General features: G+C 44.0%; 1 protein-coding gene across 13 annotated transcripts in view; it reads right to left on the bottom strand.

The window, feature by feature from the left end:
• The window catches only part of pknox2 (pbx/knotted 1 homeobox 2), a 452,602-nt gene that overhangs the window by 349,912 nt on the left and 80,697 nt on the right, over nt 1-21,993 (bottom strand). The window contains exon 1 of one of the 13 annotated variants that reach the window (XM_078531477.1): nt 8,941-8,977. The exons of the other annotated variants lie outside the window; for them this stretch is intronic. The gene's annotated coding sequence lies outside the window, so the exon portion shown is untranslated. Of the gene's footprint in view, nt 1-8,940; nt 8,978-21,993 lie in introns of those variants that run through there. 13 annotated transcript variants of the gene reach the window in all.

The following is a 21,993-nucleotide window of genomic DNA, read 5'->3' as shown; positions in this document are numbered from 1 at the left end:
GGCAACAAGAAGGAGCAGGAATTGTCTCTTCTAGCTGCACCATACCTGGATGGGATGCGTTTGGGAATGAGATGGCCTTTTCCAATAAAAACATAAGAAATAGGAGGAGTGTGCCATTCAGCCCATCGAGCCTGTTCTGACATTCAATAAGATCATAAGAGCTCTGAGAAAAAAATTCCCCTCATCTCCATCTTGCTGTAGCAAGTTCCTACTTTTATACTCCATCCCCCTTGCAATAAATCCTAACTTTCATTTGCCTTCCCAAATACTTGCTGTACCTGCATGCTAACTTTTTGTGATTCATGTACAAGGACACCCAGAACCCTCTGGACAGCAGCATTCTGTAGTTTCTCTCTATTTAAATAATATTCTACTTCTCTATTCTCCCTGCCAAAGTGGACAAATTCATATTTTCCCACATACTCCATTGCCCACTCATTTAACCTATCTATAGGGGGAGAATTTTTAGCATGTCGGGCGGGCTGGGCGGGCCAGTTAAGGCCCGCCCAGCGTGAATCACGGCTCCCGAGAACAGCGGGAGGGGGCGGGCGTCGGCGGGAGTCTGATGACCGCCGGGTCCAATAGCCTGTTTAAAAACGGCACAGGCAGCTTTCCAAAGGCTGCCAACAATGGTGCACAAAAGGACGTCCGGGAACGCTCAGAGAGAGCAGGCCAGGCATGACGGCAGGTTATTGTGCCCTGAGATTCTCAGATGAGTGCCTCGCTGCCCTCCTCAAGGAGGTGGCAGGGTGGCAGCCCAATGCGAGAACATCGTGCCAGGGGAGGGGAGGAGAAGGGCCCCCCCCCCCCCCCCCCCCCCCCCCCAAAATGATGAAACGTGCCTGGGAGGAGGTGGCAGAAGGGGTCAGCTCACACGATCTGGTGCAATGATGCACCTGGGTTCAGTGCCGCAAGTGGTTCAAGGACCTCTTGCGATCAGGAAGAGTGAGTAGCGTGTTGGCATGGGTCACTTCGCACTGCAGTCAGGTTGGCACCCCCCCCCCAACCCCATCCCCGCCCCCCGCCCACAAAACTCTGAATTTAGTTAGTGCATTAATTCATTCATGGTATGTGGCCTTCACTGGGTGAGTCAGCATTTATTGCCCATGCCTAGTTGCCCCAGAGAGGGTGGTGCTGAGCTGCCTTCTGCATCTGTTGCATGTGGTGCACTTACACCCACAGTACTGTTTTGGGGGCAAGCTCCAGGATCTGTACCTAGGCGCAGTGCTGGAACGCTGAAACATTTCAAAGTCAGGATGCTGAATGACTTGGAGGGGAACTTCCAGGTGGCGAGGCAGACATCCATCTGCTGCCCTTGCCCTTCTGGGTGGGAGTGTTTAGTGCTTCCTTGATTTGGGAGGTCATACAGTGTGAGTGGCAAATGTGATGGAGGCAGCATCTGGGCAAGGGGGTCAGCCCTGGCTGCTTGGAATGAGTGTATGGCGGCTCCAGGGTCACAGTTCACCATGCGCCCTGCAATGCTTCACTCGGGTGGGGGTGGCAGTGGCAGGGCTGCAATGGCAATCCAGGTACAGGGTGGACTAATCAATGCTCCTCTCTCCTTTCAGGAGAAGGCCACACACAATAATGCAGAATGGATACAGACTGGCGGAGGGCGGCCCACCTACTCATACTCACCAGATACAAGCAGGAGGCTCAAGCTGGAGAGGCGCCATGCGCCCAGGTCTACCGGCAGCGGTGAGGCTGGGGTGCCAGTGGGAGGTGAGAGTGCTGTGCACTGAGGTCACAATGTCTGTCATTGCAACCATTCCACTGTTGACTGTTTATTGAATTTAGCATCCAACATGGGTTTCCCATTGATAATGGAAGGAGGAACGCATCCTGATCCGGAGGCCAGGCATGCACATTAACAGTGTTACTACTTCAACTAATCAAATGTCTTTGTTCTTCCTTTCAGCCTCACCACAGCACTGGACTGAGGAGGCAGAAGGCCCTGAAGATATACACGCACCAGTGTCACACCATCTCAGCCAGGCAGGCACCAGCACCTCGGTAGGGATAAGATCATCGGCTAGTGTCCCGGAGCAGTGGTGAGGGCACTTCACACTCGCTTGAGGTGCAGGGAGAGACAGAGTGTCCATGGTGCTGGCAGTCAGAGGACTGCTGGGAACCAGGAACATGCTGAGTCAGTGGCTGATGATGTGCCTCCCTGAGGCAGCCGATGCTGGAAGCCCAGCAGGGTCTGCAGGAGGATCTGGCAGAGATACATGAGGCAATGCGTGCCATGGTCTCCGTGATGGAGGAGTCCACGCAGAGCAGCAGCAATGCAATGACTCTCATGGCCGAGTGCAATGCTTCCTCCATGGAGAGGGTGGCCACTCTCATGAAGAGGCTCCTCCAGGAGAACAATCAGGGCTCGGACCTGCAAACCCTCACAGCAGCATTGATCTCAGGCGATTAGCATCAGTGTGCGAGATGGATTGGACACCTTGTATCCCAGCTAGGTGCCTGTTCATCAGTGGTGAGCAGGGAGGTCTGAAGTGACCTCATGTTGGCACACAAGCTGCCTATCGTCCCTGCGGGCTCCTCTCAGGGCAACCGGATGAGGGTAGCAGCTCCTCCGCCCCTCTGCCAGTGATCGTGTCATCCAATGAGGCGACTGGGGAGATGCCAGCCGTGCCACTGGCTGCTCCCTCCCAGGCGGGGCTATCACAAGACTCTACAGGCCAGAGGACGCCCGCCAAGGTCATGAAGGCCAAGAGGACAGCAGAGTGAGCAGGCTGTCTCCAATGCCAGTGCCAGCGAGGGGGGAACACCTAGATATAGCAACTGCAAACGTAAGCTTAAATCACCTTAGGCACAACACGGGCTTATCACTGGTGGTTTCCTGTTGCCCTCGTATTAGTTGCTTCTCATTCGGTGTGCAGCTCAACTTTTAATGCACTTTCATTTCTGTATTGTTGTATGAAATCGTTAAATGTTTTAGTTCTCAACAAGGCTCTGGGTGCTTCATTACTTCTGCAGGTGTACGGGAACCCATGATGTTATGAGCAACTTGTTTGTCATTGAGCTTTATTGACAAGGCACATAGTTAATGTTCCTAACCAGGCAAATGTTGCTCTCAGGTATCGAGTATGGAGCCTGCAGCCCTGGCGTGTGTTGGAGGTCCATCTGTGGTGGGCTAGCTGAAAGATCGTTGGATCAAAGCCTCGTGGGTGTCCCTGTTTCCCTGGAAGTTGCCCAGGTCAGTGTCTATCCCCTCAGCGTTCTCCTGAACGTGCTCATCCTCAGACTCACTACTGGACTTAGTGCGTGCAGCCAAAGCATCTGCGTCTATATCATCTTCTTCCACTGCGTCCCCCCTTTCCAGCGCCAGATTGTGGAGAGTGTAGCATGCTACCACTATCAGTGACACACAATCTGGGGAGTATTGGAGCATGGTCCCTGAACAGTCCAGGCATCGGAAGCGTATCTTGAGAAGACCGATGGTTCTCGCTACCACGGCCCTTGTGGAGCCGTGGCTCCTATTGTACCGCTGCTCTGCCTCTATTCTTGGATGGCGGAGAGGCGTCATGAGCCACCTTCGGAGGGGATAGCCCTCATCATCCAGCAGCCATCCATCCAGCCGGTCTGGAGCACTGAAGAGTCTCGACATCTGGGAGTGTTTCAGGATGTTTGTGTCATGGGAACTGCCTGGGTACCTTGGACAGACTTGCAGAATCTGCATCCTATGGTCACACACACTATCTGCACGTTCATGGAGTGGAATCCCTTCCTGTTGACGAAGGTCCCGGCTCACCCACTGGTGCCTTGATGGTCACATGGTGCAGTCAATTGCACCCTGGACGCGGGGGAACCCAGCAATCGCTGCGAAGCCTCTGGCTCGCTCTGCCTGGCTGGCCTCGTCCGAGCGGTAGTGAATGAAAGTCAATGCACGCCTGAACAGAGCGTCTGTCACCAGCTTAACACAGCTGTGGAAAGCTGACTGGAGAGCTCTGCAAAGATCACCAACCGAACCCTGGAAAGAGCCAGCGGCATAGAAGTTGAGGGCAGCCATGACCTTCAACGCCACTGACATGAGTTGTCCACCCACACAGTTGGAGCTGATCTCAGGGCCTATCATCTGACTGCACCTCAGACATATTGAGGTAGCTGCATCACCGCCTGTAAACCCTGGCAGCAGGATAGTGGCGTCTTCTGCAGCCCTTTCCGCCTTGGACTTCTGCGCCCCTTATGCCTTCGCCTCTCCTCCCAAAGGTGGCTCCCCTGGAGGCTGAACATGGACTCCTGGACTCCTCCCTTTTCTGGCCCTCCCTTCCTCCTCAGAGGAGGTGCCTCCAGTGGAGAGTACAACTCCCATTCCCAGGGTAAGGGAAGGCTGCCTGAAAACTACAAGGCCCCAAGAATTATGTTTACTCCAGAGTCCTGACCTGAAGCCTGTTATTCCTGTAAAAGCAGCTCTGAAGAGATTTGAAGTTCGCCTGTTCACACAAGCAAGTAGCAGTAAGTTTCTAAAGTCAATGACTAATAACTAGCATTTGCGAGCCCACTCGCCCCTCTTATCCCGCCTGTGGATGAGGCTTTTAAAAACCCGCCTGCCCATTGCACCCGTGCGGCACTCTGAAATCACATGGGCTCTAAAAAATCGCAGTGTATTAATGGCTCAAGGGTCTTAAGTAGCCCGTTGATTAATAGCAGGCGCACATCGGTGCTCATAGCGTACCCGCCCACCGAAATATCACGATGGCATGTGGTGACGTAGGGACGCACGTCTGACATCATCATGTGTCATTTTACGCATCAGCATATCGGACCCACCCCCGCACGTCTACGTCAAAATTCTGCCCTATCTCTTTGTATTCTCCCCTCAACTTGCTTTCCTAACCACCTTTGTATTATCAGCAAATTTGGCTACAGTACAGCTAGTCCCTTCATCCAAGTCATAAATATGGATTGTAAATAGTTGAGGCCCCAGCACTGATCCCTGCAGCACACCACTCGTTATGCTTGCCATTCTGAAAATGACCCAGTAATCCCAACTTCCTGTTTACAGTTTGTTAGTCAATCCTCTATCCATGCTAATAGAACCACAGAAAAGTTACAGCACAGAAAGAGGCCATTCAGCCCATTGTGCCTGCACCAGCCGTAAAAGAAAAAATAACAAACTAGCCGCCTATTCTAATCCCACCTTTCAGCACCCGGTCCGTAGCCTTGCAGGTTACAGCATTTCAGGTGCAGATCCAGGTACCTTTTAAATGAGTTGAGGGTTTCTGCCTCCACCACCAAACCAGGCAGCGAATTCCAAACACACACCACCCTCTGGGTGAAGAAAGTTTTCGTCATGTCCCCTCTAATCCTTCTACCAATCGCCTTAAATCTGTGCCCTCTGATAATTGACCTCTCCACTAAGGGAAAAAGGGCATTCCTGTCTAGTCTATCTAGGCCCCTCAATTTTCTACACCTCAATCGTGTCACCTCTCAGTCGCAAGGAAAACAACCCTAGCCTATGCAATCTTTCCTCATAGCTGCAATTTTCAAGCCCTGCCAGCATTCTTGTAAATCTCCTCTGTACTCTCTCCGGAACTATTATGTCCTTCCTTTAATGTGGCGGCCAGAACTGTACACATCCCTGATTTTGTATTCTATACCTCATCCAATAAAGGAAGCATTCCACATGCTTCCTTTGTCACCTTATCCAGCCATCCTGCCACCTTCAAGGACCTCTCACTTCCATAACCCCTCTCAATATCCTCCCATTTATTGTGTATCCCCTAACTTTGTTTGCCCTCCCCAAATGCATTACCTCACACTTCTCTGAATTGTACTCCATCTGCCACTTCACCGCCCACATTCAACCAAACCATTGATGACATTCTGGAGAAAACAGCTATCCTTTTCACTATCAACTACACGGCCAATTTTTCTGTTATCTGCAATTTTCCCAATTAAGCCACCCATATTCAAGTCCAAATCATGAACATATACAACAAACAGCAAGGGACCCAACACTGAGCCCTGTGGAACACCATTAGATACCACTTTCCATTTGCAAAAACATCCATCAACTATTACCCTTTGTTTCCTGTTGCTGAGGCAATTGTGTGTCCAACTCACCACCTTCCCCTGTATCCCATGGGATCTTGCTTTTCTGACAAGTCTGCCATGTGGACCTTGTCAAATGTCTTACTATGTAGACAATGTAGACAACTTCCACTGCATTACCCTCATCAATCCTCCTTATTACTCCCTCAAAAAATTTGGATAAATTAGTAAGACACGACCTTCCCCTAACAAAACCATGTTGTCGATCCCTGATTAATCCATTCCTTTCCAAGTGACAGGTTATGCTGTCTCTCAGAATTGGTTCTAATAATTTGCCTATTACCGAAGTCAGACTGACCAGCCTATAATTATTTAGCCTATCCCTCGCACCCTTTTTAAAATAATGGTACAATGGTACAGACCTCTAATCATCTGGTACTTCGCCTGTATCTAGTGAGGATTGGAAAATTATCCTCAAAGCACCTGCTATTTCCTTCCTGGCTTCCTTTAACATACAATCCATCCGGCCTTGATGATTTATCCACCTTCAAGGATGTCAGTCCCTCCAGTACATTCTCTCTCACTATGCTTATTGTATCTAATATTTCACACTCCACCTCTTTAACTAGAATATCTGCATCATCCCTCTCTTTAGTGAGGACAGAGACAAAGTATTCATTGAGAACCCTGCCCACATCTTTAGCATCAGCACACAAGTTACCATGTACATCTCTGATAGGCCCTACCCTTTCCTTAGTTATTCTCTTGCTCTTAATGTACTGGTAAAACATCTTTGGGTTTTCTTTGATCTTACCAGCCAATATTTTTTCATATCCTCTCTTTGCTTTCTCAAGTACCTTTTTTACTTCACCCCTGTACTTTCTATACTCCTCTAGGCTTTCTAACATATTAATTTTTCGTGACTATCAAAAGCTTTCTTTTGCTGCTTTATCTTACCTTGTATGCTTCTAGGGGGCTCTAGGTTTGGCAGTACCGCCCTTTTTCTTTGTGGGGACATGTCTAAACTGTGCCTGTAGAATCTCGCTTTTGAATGCCTCCCACTGATTTGACATGGTTTTCTCTGCTAGTAGCTGTATCCAGTCCACTTTCGCCAGTTCATCTCTCAGTTTCATAAAATTTGTCTTTCCCCAATTTGGAACTTTTACTCCTGTTCTATCTTTATCCTTTTCCATAATTATGCTAAATCCAACTGTATTATGATCACTATCTCCAAAATGGTCCCCACTGCTACTTCGTCCAGCTTCATTTCCTAAGACTAAATCTAGAATTGTACTCCCTCTCATTGTTACATGCTGGCTAAAAACGTTCCCTTGAATGCAGTTTAAGAATTTTGTAGCCTCTGTGCCTATTACATGGTTCATATCCCAGTTGAAATTAAGGTAGTTGAAGTCCCCAACTATTACTGTCCTATTGTTTTTGCCCTCAGAAATTTGCCTAGATATTTGCTCTTTTATCACCCTCTCACTATTTGGGGGCCTATAGTACACTCTTAGTAGTGTGGCTGCCCCCTTCTTATTTGAGCTCAACCCATATAGCCTCATTTGATGATTCCTTTAGTATATCATTCCCTCCTCACAGCTGTAATTGATTCCTTAGCCAATAATGCTACACCCCCACCTTTTTTAGCCTCTTCTCTATCCTGTCTGAACATCCTATATCCAGAGATGTTGAACTGTCATTTTTGCCCCTCCTTAAGGCAAGCTTCCATTATAGCAATGATATCATGCTGCCATGTTACTATCTGTGCCCTCAGCTCATTGACTTTGTTTGCTATATTCCTTGCATTTAAATAAATACCTTTTAACATTATAGACCTGAAATTTGGCAAACCTAACTTTTCTTCTTCTGTCTTTCAGAGTCATTTGCTAATTTTTTGTTGCCCGCTCCCTGCTCTGAATTTGACCTATCTGAATCTGCCTCCAGGTTCCCATCTCCCTGCCATATGTCATCCCCAACACCATTTTACGTGGCATCTTATCGAATGCTTTTTGGAAATCTAAATACACTATATCTACTGGTTCTCTTATCCACCCTGCTTGTTATATCCTCAAAGAACTCTAATAAATTTGCCAAATACGATTTCCCTTTCACAAAACCATGTTGATTTTGCCTGATTGTACAATGATTTTCTAAATGTCCTGCTACTACTCTTTAACAATGAATTCTTGCATTTTCCCGATGCTAGACATTAGGCTAACTGGCCTATAATTTCCTGCTTTCTTTTTCCCTCCTTTCTTGAACAGGGCTGTTAAATTTCTGGTTTTCCAATCTGCTGAGACCTTTCCAGAATCTAGGAAATGATTACAAACAATGCATCCACTATCTCTGCAGCCACTTCTTTTCAGACCCTAGGATGCAGGTCATCAGGTCCAGGGAACTTGTTAACCTTTATTCCCTTTAGTTTTCCTAGTACTTTTTCTCTGGTAGAGATTGTTTTAAGTTCCTCCTTCCCTTTTGCCTCTTGATTTTCTACTATTCCTGGGTTGCTTTTTGTGTCTTCTGCTGTGAAGATCGATTCAAAATCCATCCATGCCATTCTTTCCTCATCTGTTCCTCAAAGAGGAACAGCATTTGGAGAAGGGCAACTGAAGCCAACCCGCTCTCGGGGATTTTAAGAAACCATGCACTGTACAGTCTATGGAGATCTCCCCTTCATATGGTGCCATGGAATCTTCAGAATCACCTGAACAGACAGAAAGGTTTGGGATCTTACCAAAAGGACAATACAAAGGCCACTGGTTTACAATTTTCACAGAAAACTTCACTGCCTAAAAAACATCAGCACAAATCCTTAAAAAATCCTATGATGGAATAAATGAGATTAGGCCTTGGATAATGCAGCATGCCTTCAACTCTATAGAAGTGGCATCCCAGTTTATACACTATGATTCTGAAGTGTGACTTGAGCCTACAAACCTCTAGTCCAGAGGAGAATGCACCACCAACCAAGTCTGAAAAATATACAAAATAAACATGATTTTATGGCAGACATGTTCTGGCAATTTTGTTCTATTGTTTCAAAGCAGGACTAGGGTTTTCAACAACTTCCAAAGTAATCATTTCAGTTTACAACAGACAGGTTATGCTCACTGCTTCCCTAATCAAGATGAAATTACTACTTTTCCCAAGTTCTTAATCCAATAGTCTTTTTGTCTACTAAATTTTTTTTACAGCTTAATCATTGAGATATGCATTTTTTTGCATTATTTTTAAAAAGCATGTTTTTATTGAGTTCAGCATCTATGTTACTATTTCCTTGATGGTTAAGTTGGTAGAAGTCCAAACTGATTCAGAGGGTCGCAGCCACAAACACAGAATCTAGGCTGATACTGAAATGCAGTATGGATGGCGTGCTGCACTGTTGGAGGTGCTTTCAGATGAGATGTTAAGCCAAAGCCCACCTGCCCTGGATTTAAAAGATTAGGGGGTATAATAAAAGAACAGCAGAGAAATGGTTATCAAAAAACAAGAAACAAGTAAAAAAGCATTGTGGCAAGGGTTATGAGTGGTTATCATCATAATCTCTGCCCCCATTTTTGTGTGTTTTTGAGAGGTTTATTTTGTTTTTGGACAGCAGCTATTGATGATTCTGGTTTTCCTATATGCATATACTCACTCTAGACCCATCTTTTGTTTCTTTATGTCCCATTACCATCTCATTTTGCCTTGAACCATCTTCCCTTTTGTTTAACTCTCTTGCCTTCCACCCAAAGACAGACCTTTGACTTTATTACAAACACAAAACACTGCAGATGCTGGAAATCAGAAATAAAAACAGAAAATGCTGGAAATACTCAGCAGGTCAGAGGATAAAAATAGAATTAACGTTTCAGGCTGATGACCCTTCATCAGAACTGAGGGAAGACAGAAAAGTAATAGGTTTTAAGCAAAGGGGGAGGTTGAGGAAGAGAAAAGAGAGTGGGAAGGGAGAACAAGAGATGAAGAGCAGGATGGATTAAATGACAAAAAGTTTCATGGTAAAAAAACCAGTGATAGATAATGTGTATAGTTAAAAAAGTGTCCAATGAGATGCGAATGGCTGCATAGCACTCATCTGAATGCAAGGTGAAGGAATAAAAAAATAAACTAGACAAAACCAAAACAGCAAAGAAACAAAAGAAAAAACAGAGGCAGAGGTTTTGATCTAAAATTGGTGGACTCAGTGCTGAGTCCAGAAGGCTGTAGAGTATGGGATTCGAAAGATAAAGGTGCTGTTCCTCGAGCATACACCGAGCTTCATTGGAACACTGCAACAGGCCAAGGACAGAAAGGTCAGAAATAAAAACAGAAAATTCTGGACATGCTCAGTAGGTCTGGCAGCACCTGCAGAGAGAGAAACAGAGTTAACGTTTCAGGTCCAGGGCCTTTCTTCAGAATTATTTTTTTGTCAAAGCGTTGGATGAGTCAAAGGATGAAATGAAATTGGAGACCAGGATAGAAAGGTTAGAATGGAAGATGGAGAATTGAAGTGACAAGCAACAGGGAACTCAGGATCATGCTTGCAGACTGAAGAGGTTTTCCACAAAGCGGTGAACCTGTCTGCATTTCTTCTCCCCAGTGTGGAGGAGACCACTTCATAAGCAGCGAATACACTATACTAAATTGAAAGTACAAGTAAATCACTTTTTCATTTCCCTTTTGTTCTTTCCCCACATCCCTCAGTATTTATTTAAAATCTATTACTGCTCTAAGTTTTCAGTTCTACCGAAAGCTCAACCTGAAATATTAACTGTTTGTTTCTCTTTCTACAGGTGCTGTCACATCTGCTGTACATTTCCAACAGTTTCTGTTTCTATTTCACTAAAATGGTTTATCCAGTTATGTATCTCATTGTTGCCTGTGGGATCTTACTGTGCACAAATTAGCTGTGGTGTTTCCCTACATTACAACATAATTACACCTCAATAGTACTTTATTGGCAGTAAAGTGCTTTGGCTTGTTTTCAAATCTTGAAAAGTACAATCTAAATGCAAACCTTTATTTACAATGGGGTGATATTTTACAAGGGAAGGTTTCAGCTGTGGCTCAGTTGGTAGAAGGTTGTTTGCTGTTTGTGGGAGCCTATCACATGTAAACTGACTGCCAGGTTTCCTATATTACAATAGTAATTACATTAAAAAACACTTCCTTTGCTGTAAGCATTTTGTGATATCCTGTGGTCATTCAAGTCTTTCTTTCTTGCAGAAGGTAGAAGATTATGTGGAACAAGTGGATGAAGGTGCCCAGCTGACAATGGGTATGGGTGAAATTAAGTGGTGCAGAGAGTGGACAGTGGATGGCAGGGATCTCTTGCGCTAGCATTAGATTAATTTACCATCTTGAGACAGCAAGAAGCTGAATTCAGTTTGCTTCATGAATTAAAAGCACCTGACCTTACCTCAAATTGCTCACACTACTAACAGCAATAATGAATCTGTGATTTCCAGCACTTCACCCTCAAGTTGCACAGGTCAAAAATGCTTTTTCCAGACATAAGCTTGAAAGGGGGGGGAAAAAAAAAATTGATAATTGTACTGCCAGTGAATGTTTTCTCAAAAGACTAGGTCAAGTGGACATGAAATGAAGATATCACTTTACTGTAAACCGATGTCAATGTATCTCCCTATTTATCCGCCAGTGAAAGACAGCATCATCTGTATTTCCAAAGGAAAGCTTTTTTTTTGAAAGTTGACTTAACAAGCCTTCATTACATGAGTACTTGAAAAGCAATGTATAATTCGGTGTATTCTGTGGATTGAAGCATTGCGTAACATGATTATGACTCCTATTGTTCTCAGATATCAGATTCAGGTGGTCATTAGTGATGCTTCTTGTTCCTCCTGTATCTACAGATAATAATTCCATGTTAGCATGGGTAAGCAGAGGCTGCAGCAATCAATGTGTTAAACAACTAGAAACAACTGCCTAAAATGTGAGTCATAACCATCGTGGAGTCAAACTGGGGAGCATGGCATTGGCAGGGCTGAGGAAAGAGCATCCCAAATTATTGATTATAGAATAGATGGGGTGGAGAACTTTTTCATTTAAACTTTAATTAATATGCCAGCAAAAGGGGAGAAAAGCTTATAGGTCGGGGTTGAGAACCTACCAGTAAGAGGTTGTGTAATAATAGCTCAGTTTAGCCACTGAATTAATAACAGAATGTTCAAATTTATACACACATAATTTTGTAGCTTCATTGGTAAAGGGAGTTTGAAACTGAGCTACATAGACTAGGAGGTAAAAAAAAAATCAGTCTAGGTCCCTGTTGAAAGCTGGATCCACCAATCTTTGCTAATCAGCATGTGTGTCAAACCAGTCTACATACTGTATTTTCACCCAGTCCTCTAATGCCTCAAACTTAAACTTTCATGTTTTGAAGGCTCCTCCCCATCACATACATGTATGAACAGTCGTTTTCCAGTGATGTTAGCTGAGAGAGCAATGTTGGCCAGAACATCACAGGAACGCCTTGCTCTTAGAAACAATGCTGTGGGATCTTAAATGTCCACTTGAACAGATAGGTAGTTAATCTCTCATCCAAAGGACGGCAGCTCCAACAATGCAGTGCTCTCATACTATTGCACTAAAATGCCAGCCTGGAATTAAATGCTCAAATCCTGCAATGGGACTTAAATACACGAGTTTTTGATTTAGTTTCATGTGTGCTGTGAGCCAAGCTGACGTTACTATTTTTGCAGAAAAAAACAACTCATTACTGGCTATCACATAATAGAAATCTTAAATTCATACAGAACAGAAGGTGGCCATTTTGCCCTTTGTATCTGTGCCCGCTCTTGAAAGAACTATCCAATTAGTCCCATTCCTCTGCTCTTTCTCCAGGGCTCCGAAAACATTTCTTTTTCAAGCATATCCCCAATTCCCTCTGAGAGTTACCACTGAACCTTCTTCCACCACCCTTTCAGGCAGCGCGTTCCAGATGATAACACCCTGATTAAAATAAATCCCATCTCCTGCCTGCTTCTTTTGTCAATTATTTCCTCCACCACTGAAGGTGGGAAAAGGTAATGTTTTCACCCCTGTTTGTTAGTCTGTAAACAACATGTCTCAAAACTAATGGGCAGATTTCAATGAAATTGGGTACACAGAAGGCCCAAAGAAGAATTGGTTAGCTTTTGGCAAAGGTGCTGATCCACAGAACAGGTTGTTGGATGTGGATTGGCCTTAAGACTCCTCAGTGAGATGCATGCTCTTAATAGCAAGATTTTTTTTCAGCTTTGTAGTTGCAATGAATCAGCTAAGCAGGGAAAACCCTCAAGGAAGAGCTGCAAAATTGTAATAATGTTGAATTAACACAGCGTGGTGGAGGTATATGGTCTACTAGCACTACTTCACTTGTCTTAAATTTGTGTTCTCAGGTTTTCAACCTACCTGCTGGTGGAAACAGTTTGTCCCTATCTACTCATATCAAAACTCCTCATAATTTTGAGCACCTCTATTAAATTTGCCTTTAAACTGGTCTGCTCTAAGCAGAACCACTCCAGCTTCTTTAGGCTTTCCACCTGGTACACTGTAAGTCTCTCTTGATTTTCTAAAAAAAACCTTTCTTACTTGCAACCACATCTCAGATCCTCAGGAGGACTTATGAGTTTCAATGTGCTATTTGTCTTTTTTGTAAAACAAAAATGAATAGGTTTCTTGAAGTGAGACTTCACTCAAATAGGACCTCAGCAGCTGGGAAAGGCGGATGGGCAGTGGTGGCTGCAAAAGCAAGCCGCACTGAATGTGTGTCAGAGATCAATTCGCCAATCCCAAAGCCAGCGAAGCAAGAATGGTTGCAGTGGCCTGATACACAAATTGGATTAAACAATGGTACTATAAAAAGCTGTACACTATTTCCAAAAAAGGACACCCTTGTAAAATTTGCAGCCATCACTGTTTCCTGTAATTTCTCACATCCTACAGATGTCCATTAATGCACTGCTTCAGACATCAGACCACCACTGCTGTTTCAATACAAAGAAACGTTTCCCCATGGACATTTCAGAAAGAGACATCCAAATACATACATACAATATACCCTTTAGGAAAGGATGATTCATAGATCAATGCCAGCGCTGTATTGGATAGGAGCTAATGAGATAGACCAATTCCTAGCTCAGGGTTGTGTACAGATCTCACTTATGACTTTCCCCCTCACCACTGGGTGCAAGAGTTACACCACGGACACTCCTAATTACTTTGGGCGCCGCATCAAACTCACCTTCAATTATGTCTTGTAATCAACACCCGATTTGTAGACACAATGTGAACAAGACAGAGCTGAAAAATATCTTTTTTTTAATCTGTACAGTCTGTTTCTATTGCTCCTCTTCTGTGTTTATGCCTGTCTCTCCCCACCTTTAGTGTCTATATATATACACACACACACACACACACACCCCGATGGTGGTTAGTCAGCTAAAAAGTGCTTCTTCTCCCCCTTCGACAAATTTATGATAATGTTAATGCCTCAGTGTGGGCAAAGCACAGGCAATAGCAGCAACACAGAAAAGGCTCAATGAACAGAAAGTCCTTCCAATGGAAGAAGGGATTAGTTTACATCAAACATAAAACCACAAGAATTATTCTGACGCCACTGGAACTACTCAATAAGATTCCACCTGTTACTTTCACTCCTGTTTCTAATATGTATAAAATTGATGGGAGTTGGTTCCACACCCATAATTCCCCACGAGTTCCTGATCTCAGCCAAATGGTAAAGGAGAAGCAATAACCGTGGGGCTGGCACTTCACCTTTCCCACAATGTTGTCTGGCTCAACAGATGCTGGGTGGGGGCCAGGCAAGGCCATGTCGAGTCTGGATAGGGTCAGCTTGGTAAACCAGATAACATTTATTCATCCTCCTTTTCTCATATATGTTTCCCAAGGAGAGGGAGGAGTAATTGGACATGATGTTACACCAATCAGGAAGTTCAGTCAATCAATTTGTCAGTCAGTAAACCACAATGCCTTCCCAGTTGACGTCATGCAAACAGCCAAGAGATCTCCCCTTCGAGATATACAAGGAAAGGGTCGCTTTCTTTAATGCACTATTAAAAAAACGTTCATTTTTGTGCTTTTCTAGGTCAGACTTCTGTGAAAGATATTCATCACAGTTTGAGACCATCTTTCTAGACCAATCATAACCCACTGAACTGAAAAATTTAACTAATGACTACTCACTGTAATTTACCATGGCTACCCTTGCTGGCACAAACAGAGAAGTCTTATTTTTGGGAATAATTAGTTTCTAACTCCTGTATCGTTTTTGCAAGTATTCCCCACACAGTGGATGGATACCTGACCTTCCCCAGACCACTCCTGAGCAGACCACTAAGAGACTCATGAAAAAATGAAGGAAGACAGGTAATCATTTTGAGATTTTGTAGTTTTAGTGTGAATCAGAGCCATTCACTGAAACAGCACAAAAGTAGCACCATACTTAAGCGCCATTCAGTGCTTTTTGAAATCTACTCTATGGATATGGACGTTACTAACAAAGTCAGCATATATTGCCAATCCCCAGTTTCCCTTGAAGTGGTGCCACTGGCCTTCTCTTCAATGAAAAGTACTTAACTGCCGTTAGGTAGGGAGTTCTACCATTTTGACCCATGAAGGAAGAGCAATAGATATCCAAGTCAGGGTGATGAGTGATTTGGAGGCAAATTTGAAGTGAATGGTGTTCCCATGCACCTGCTGTCCTTATCCTTTCCAACGGTGGAAGGCATTGGTTTGGGAGGTGGTGGCGAAGAAGCTTCAATCAGTTGCTGCAGTGTATCTTGTGGAAAGTACATGCTGCTGTCACAGCCCATGGATAGTCGAGGGAACGGATAGACTGCCAATCAAGGGGACTGATTTGTGTTGTACCCCCATGTACATCTGTAATGCCATCCATGTTAAGGAGCTTATGCAACAGTGGGGGTTGGTGGTGAATTTTATATTCACTAAAAATTTCCTGTGAAGTGACACCAGGTTTAAGGATCAAACATCCCACATATAATGGTTAATTGCAGATCAAAGTTCTTCAACTCTGGCCCCCAGCTTTGGAAGAGCACCCACTGGTCCAGAGTAAATATTTACCACTTAGAATGTCAGTCCAAACCTGAGTGACACCTAGCAATTACAGCCAAATCAGTTTTGTGTTGCAGACCCGTGCCCATTAGGGACTGGATCCAATTTCATTTTGTATAGGATCCTTACAGCTGACAGCATGGAAGGTTTTAGCCCCCTTAAGGTCCTAGAAATGACAAGCCCTGTATCCAACTCACTACATTATCAATATGTTTTGAAGTGAAAACTGGCACAACCTTGCGTTTAATACATGCTTGGAGAAAGTCAATAAATAGCTTACCTATTCTTAACTTACCTGTAAGTCGAACTATGTTGTTGATGCGTATTGATAATGCTAAAGTGAGACACAGTCCCATGATCGAGCAAGCGTTTATGCGAGATGAGATTGAAGAAATTGGTAATAGGGTTACTAATTTACGCCATGCCCTATACTGCACTTGGTCTGAGGTGCGCAAATTTCTTTCACTTTTTGATCAGTTTATGCTGCTATATTGCTTCAATAGATGACAGCACCATAAACAGTACACATTTGAAACATGTCCGCACCATAAACTCACTAAGTGGAAGTGGTTTGACAATGCAATTAATGATGCCACTAAACAACTAACAAATCTCTGACCACATACTCTCAGAAAACGAGGAGTTTGTTCTTGCATATGGTTTCAATTTTGGTGTACCTTCATCCCAAATCAAATAGGAAGAGGTATTTGCTGAGTTCGAACGCCTCTACTCCCAACTATTCTGCCACAAACCAGCATCCACTGAAGACACTGAATCCTTGAAAGCGTGCCTAGCATACACATATCGCGGAACTCTGAACAACCTGTCCGACTTTCACAATCCGGACATACACATAAGTAAACCTGACAAGAGCACGGGAATTGTCATATTTAACAAGCATGACTATATCAACAAAATGCACGCCGTTCTTAATGGCAGGTCCAAATTGAGCAACAGATGAAGCTAGCTGTTTCATGCTGCTACTATGCAGTGGCAACACGTGTGGTATTCGTCACTAACAGGATGCTGCCGTCAAGCCAAAAGGACGTCTACCTATCACACAAATCAGTAATGTGGTATATGAATTTCATTGCGTGATGCTAGATATGTAGGCCGTTCATCTCAAAGACTGGCAGATCATAGCAAATAGCCTGTCCCAGTTGCTGTTCGCAATGGGCAAGGTACAGACTATACCCAGCCAGCCCGTGCTTGCAAAACTCAAAACAGTGTCCAACATTAGATGTGATTCTGTGATAGGACAACATTTGCTAAACAATCCTCAATGTGTTAAAAATTACACTGACAACTAATTTAAGATGGTCAGTCGAACTCGCAGTGTGGCGCATTTGCGTGTACTGGAAGCTACATATTTTAATACACAGGGCCCTGTTCTTTGCAGACAGAAGGAACATGTACACACATTGTGCACAAGGTGCAATATCAGCCCCTTTACCTCCTCTCTCCTCACCATCCAAGGCCCCAAACACTCCTTTCAGGTGAGGCAGCTCTTCACTTGCACCACCTTCAATTTGGTCTACAATTTGGGAGCATTTGCTGCTCCCAAAGCAGTCTCTTTTATGTTGGGGAAACTAAACACAGACTGGGTGACTGCTTTGTGGAACACCTTCGATCAGTCCACAAGCATGTCCCAGACCTTCCTGTCACTTGCCATTTCAACAGAACATCCTGCTCTCATGCCCACATGTCTGTCCTTGACCTGCTGCAATGTTCCACGAAGCCCAATGCAGGAAGGAACAGCACCTCATCTTCCGATTAAGCACTTTACAGCCTTCCAGACTTAACACGGAGTTCAACAACTTCAGACCATGAACTCTCTCCTCCCTCTTGACTCCTTTTTTAAATACATTATTTAATGATTTGTTAATTTTTTTTATCCTTTCCCCAAGCAACCTCCTGCCCCCCATAAGGCCATCTGTCACTTGTTTTTATGTTTTGCTTTCACAGAGTGCTGACCCTTGTTCTGCTATTAACACCTTCTGCTATCTTACCTTTATGCCACTCTCAGCACCTTCTTTACTCTTAACCACTATCATTAACATTCCCTTTGTCTTGTGTCCATGACATCTTTGTCAATCTCTCCTTAGCTGTCACCTATCCCTGACCTTCTATCTTGTTCGACATGTTCCACCCCCTCTTAAACAATATAAAATCCATCATATTCCTACTTTTCTTTAGCTCTGAAGAGTCACATGGGCTCGAAACGTTAAGTCTGTTTCTCGCTCTATAAATGCTGCCAGAGCTGCTGAGTTTTGCCAGCGTTTTCTGTTTTTATTTTTGATTTCCAGCATCCACAGTATTTTGTTTTTATCTTAGTGTTTATTTCACTACTACTTCTCTTCCAAGAATGCCTACGTTGAAGAATTACTGCTCTTCTCTCCAACAGGATTTCCGTTTGTCTCTTTCACCCCGTTCACCTTCATTGATTTCCATTTCCCTCCTGGTGTTTGACAAGGTGTTTACCAAAACTCACTTTAACAGCCACATTCCCTTCCTCTGGCACTGACTCCGTCTCCGACTTACCCCACATGGATTCCAAGTGAAGTTCCATCCATCATGTTTCGAATCCACCCAGGATCACAGGTATCTCCGGGACATACAACGCTCCATGGACTGCTGTTCTTGCCGCATCCAGAAATCCACCCTCAGTGCCACGCGCCGCAATATGAACACACTCGACCTCTCCCGCCAGCAGCACCGACTCACCATATCTCAAAGCTGTCCTTATCCCCAGTTTCATGTTATTCTTTGTCTCATCCGACAGCTTAACAAGAAACTTTTTCTTTTCCTTTCAGATGTTAAGGAACACAAGCTCCAACAACTTATTAATACCAACACCCATCCGGGACCCTCCACCCCTTCCTGTCCCTCTGACCCCATCCCTTCTTCTAATCTCAGCCTTTGCCATGTATTCACCATACCCTATTACCTTACCCACTGATGCTGAACATTCTGTACTCAAAGGACTCAGTTTCGTCCCCTTACATCCTCACCCCAATGAATTTCGGGCTTAGCATGATGCTGAACTCTTTTTCCATCACCTTCGTCTCCGTGCTCACTTCTTTGGGCAGGAGTCCTCCCCATTCAAAGGATCCTTTCAGCCACCTCCTGTATTCTCTCTCTTCCTGGGCCCCTTCCTCTAGCCTCTTAACTGCTCTTAATCTTTTCATTGAGAACTGTCAGTGTGACATTGGTGGTCTTAATTTCTCTGCTCCTCTCACCCACTCCAACTTGTCTCCTCCTGAATTTGCTGCACTCCACTTAGGTGAAACCCTGACTTTGTTATCAAACCTGCCAACAAGGGTGGTGCTGTTGTTGTCTGGTGTATATACCTGTGCCTTGCAGAGGCTTAATAAATGGTCTCAGAATAAAAAGAAACCCTAGGAAACAGGGAGCATAACATGGTAGAATTTAGCATTCAGTTTGAGAGAAACTTGGGTCGGAAACAACTGTGCTAAACTTAAATAAGGGTAATTACAAAGGAATGAGGGCAGAGTTGACTGCAGTAGGCTGGGATAGGATTTTAGCTGAACAATGGCAGATGTTTAAGAAAATAGTTCATGACTCACAACTAAGATATATCCCAGTGAGGAAGGAGGATTCAGACAAGGGGATAAACCAGTCATGGTTAACCAAGGAAGTTAAGGATAGTATCAAATTGAAAGAAAAGATGTACAATGTGGCAAAGATTAGTGGTAAGCCAGAGGATTGGGAAAGTTTTAAAAACCAACAAAACATGATCAAAAATAAATAAATGAAGAGGGAGAAGATAAACTTTGAGGGTAAACTAGCAAGTAATGTAGAAGCAGACAGCAAGAGCTTCTTTAAATATATAAAAAGGAAGAGCGAGACCAAAGTGAACACAGACCCTCGACAGAATGAGGCTGGGGAAATAATAATGGGGAACCAGGAAATGGCAAAGGGGTTGAATAAATACTTTGTTTCAGTCTTCACGGTAGAAGACACTAATAGAATTCCAATGCTAAATAATCAAGGGGCAAAAGAGATGGAGGAAATAAATAAAATAACTATCACTAGAGAAATAGTACTAGGGAAACTAATGGGGCTAAAGGCCGATAGGTCCCCGGGACCTGATAGTTTGCATCCTCGGATATTAAAGGAAGTAACAACAGAGATAGTGGATGCACTGGTAGTAATCTTTCAAGAATCCTTAGATTCTGGAAAAGTCCCAGAGGACTGGAAAGCTGCCAGTGTAACATCCTTATTCAAAAAGGGGAGGGAGACCAAAAAAAACAGGTAACTATAGGCCAGTTAGTTTAACATCTGTCATTGGGCAATTGTTAGTCTATTATAAAGGATGTAATAGCAGACCATTTAGAATTACATTATCTAATCAGACAGAGTTAGCATGGCTTCATGAAGGGGAAATCATGCCTGACAAATTCATTAGAAGAATTCTTTGAGGAGGTAACTAGCAGAATAGATAAAGAAGAACCAGTAGATGTAATATATTTGGATTTCTAAAAGGTGTTCAATAAGGTATCGCACATAAGGCTGCTTAATATGATAAGAGCCCATGGTGTTGGGGGTAGTATATTGGCATGGATAGAGGATTGGCTAACTAATAGAAGACAGAGTCGGGATAAGGGGGGCATTTTCAGGATAGCAACCTGTGCCACAGGGGTCAGTGCTGTGGCCTCAATTATTTACAATATACATTAGTGACTTAGATGAGAGAAGTGAATGTACTATTGCCAAATTTACAGATGATACAAAAATAGGTGGGAAGGCAAGTGGTGAGGATGACACAAGGAGTCTACAGAGAGATACAGACAGGTTACGTGAGTGGACAAAAAATTGGCAGATGGAATATAATGTGGGAAAATATGAGGTTATGAACTTTGGCAGGAAGAATAGGGGAGCTGAATATTATTTAAATGGATTAAGACTGCAGCACAGGGGGATTTGGGAGTCCTTGTGCATTAATCCCAAAAAGCTTACATACAAGTTCAAGAGGTAATAGGGAAGGCAAATGGGATGTTGGCCTTTATTTCAAAGGGAATGGAAAAAAACAAAAGGGAAATCTTGCCAAAACTATACAAGGCACTAGGTAGGCCACACCTAGAATACTGTGAACAGTTTTGGTCCCTATATCTAAGGAAAGATATACTGGCATTGGAGGCAGTCCAGAGAACGTTCACTAGGTTGATCCTGGGTATGGAGGGATTTTCTTATGACGAGGGGTTGAGTAGGTTAGGCCTGTACTCATTGGAGTTTAGAAGAATGAAAGGTGACCTTATTGAAACATATAAGGGGGCCTGAAAGTGTAGATGCTGAGACGCTGTTTCCCCTTGTGGGAGAGTCTAGAATCAGAGGGCATTATCTCAGAGTAAGGGGGTCGCCCATTTAAAACAGAGATGAGGAGGAATTTCTTCTCTCAAAGGGTAGTTAATCTATGAAATTCTTTATTGCAGGGGGCTGTAGAAGCTGGGTCATTAAGTATATTCAAGGTGGAAAGGGACAGATTTTTAATCAGTAAGGGAATCAAGAGTTATGGGGAAAAGGCAGGAAAGTGGAATTAAGGATTATCAGATCATCCATGATCTTACTGAATGGCAGAGCAGAACTCAATGGGCCAAATGGCCTACTTCTGCTCCTACGTCCTACGGTCTTATGATCAGACACTTCTTCCTCCCTCCCCCTGGTCCATCACCCCACCACCAAACATCAAGTCATTGTTTCCAGGACTGTCACTGACCTCATCTCTCCTGGAGATCTGCCTTCCACGGCTTACAACCTTATAGTTTCCCAACACTGGACAGACCACTTCTGCCTCCTTCCCAAAATCCACAAAAAGGACTCTCGCAGTAGACCCATCGTGTCAGCCTGTTCTTGCCCCACGAAACTGATTTCTTCCTCTTTTAACTCCATTCTCTC

This window comes from Cetorhinus maximus, chromosome 2 (assembly GCF_964194155.1).
Source record: "Cetorhinus maximus chromosome 2, sCetMax3.hap1.1, whole genome shotgun sequence".
NCBI lineage: Eukaryota > Metazoa > Chordata > Chondrichthyes > Lamniformes > Cetorhinidae > Cetorhinus > Cetorhinus maximus.
Note: the sequence above shows the minus strand (reverse complement) of the source record. Positions and strands in the feature narration are given on the sequence as shown.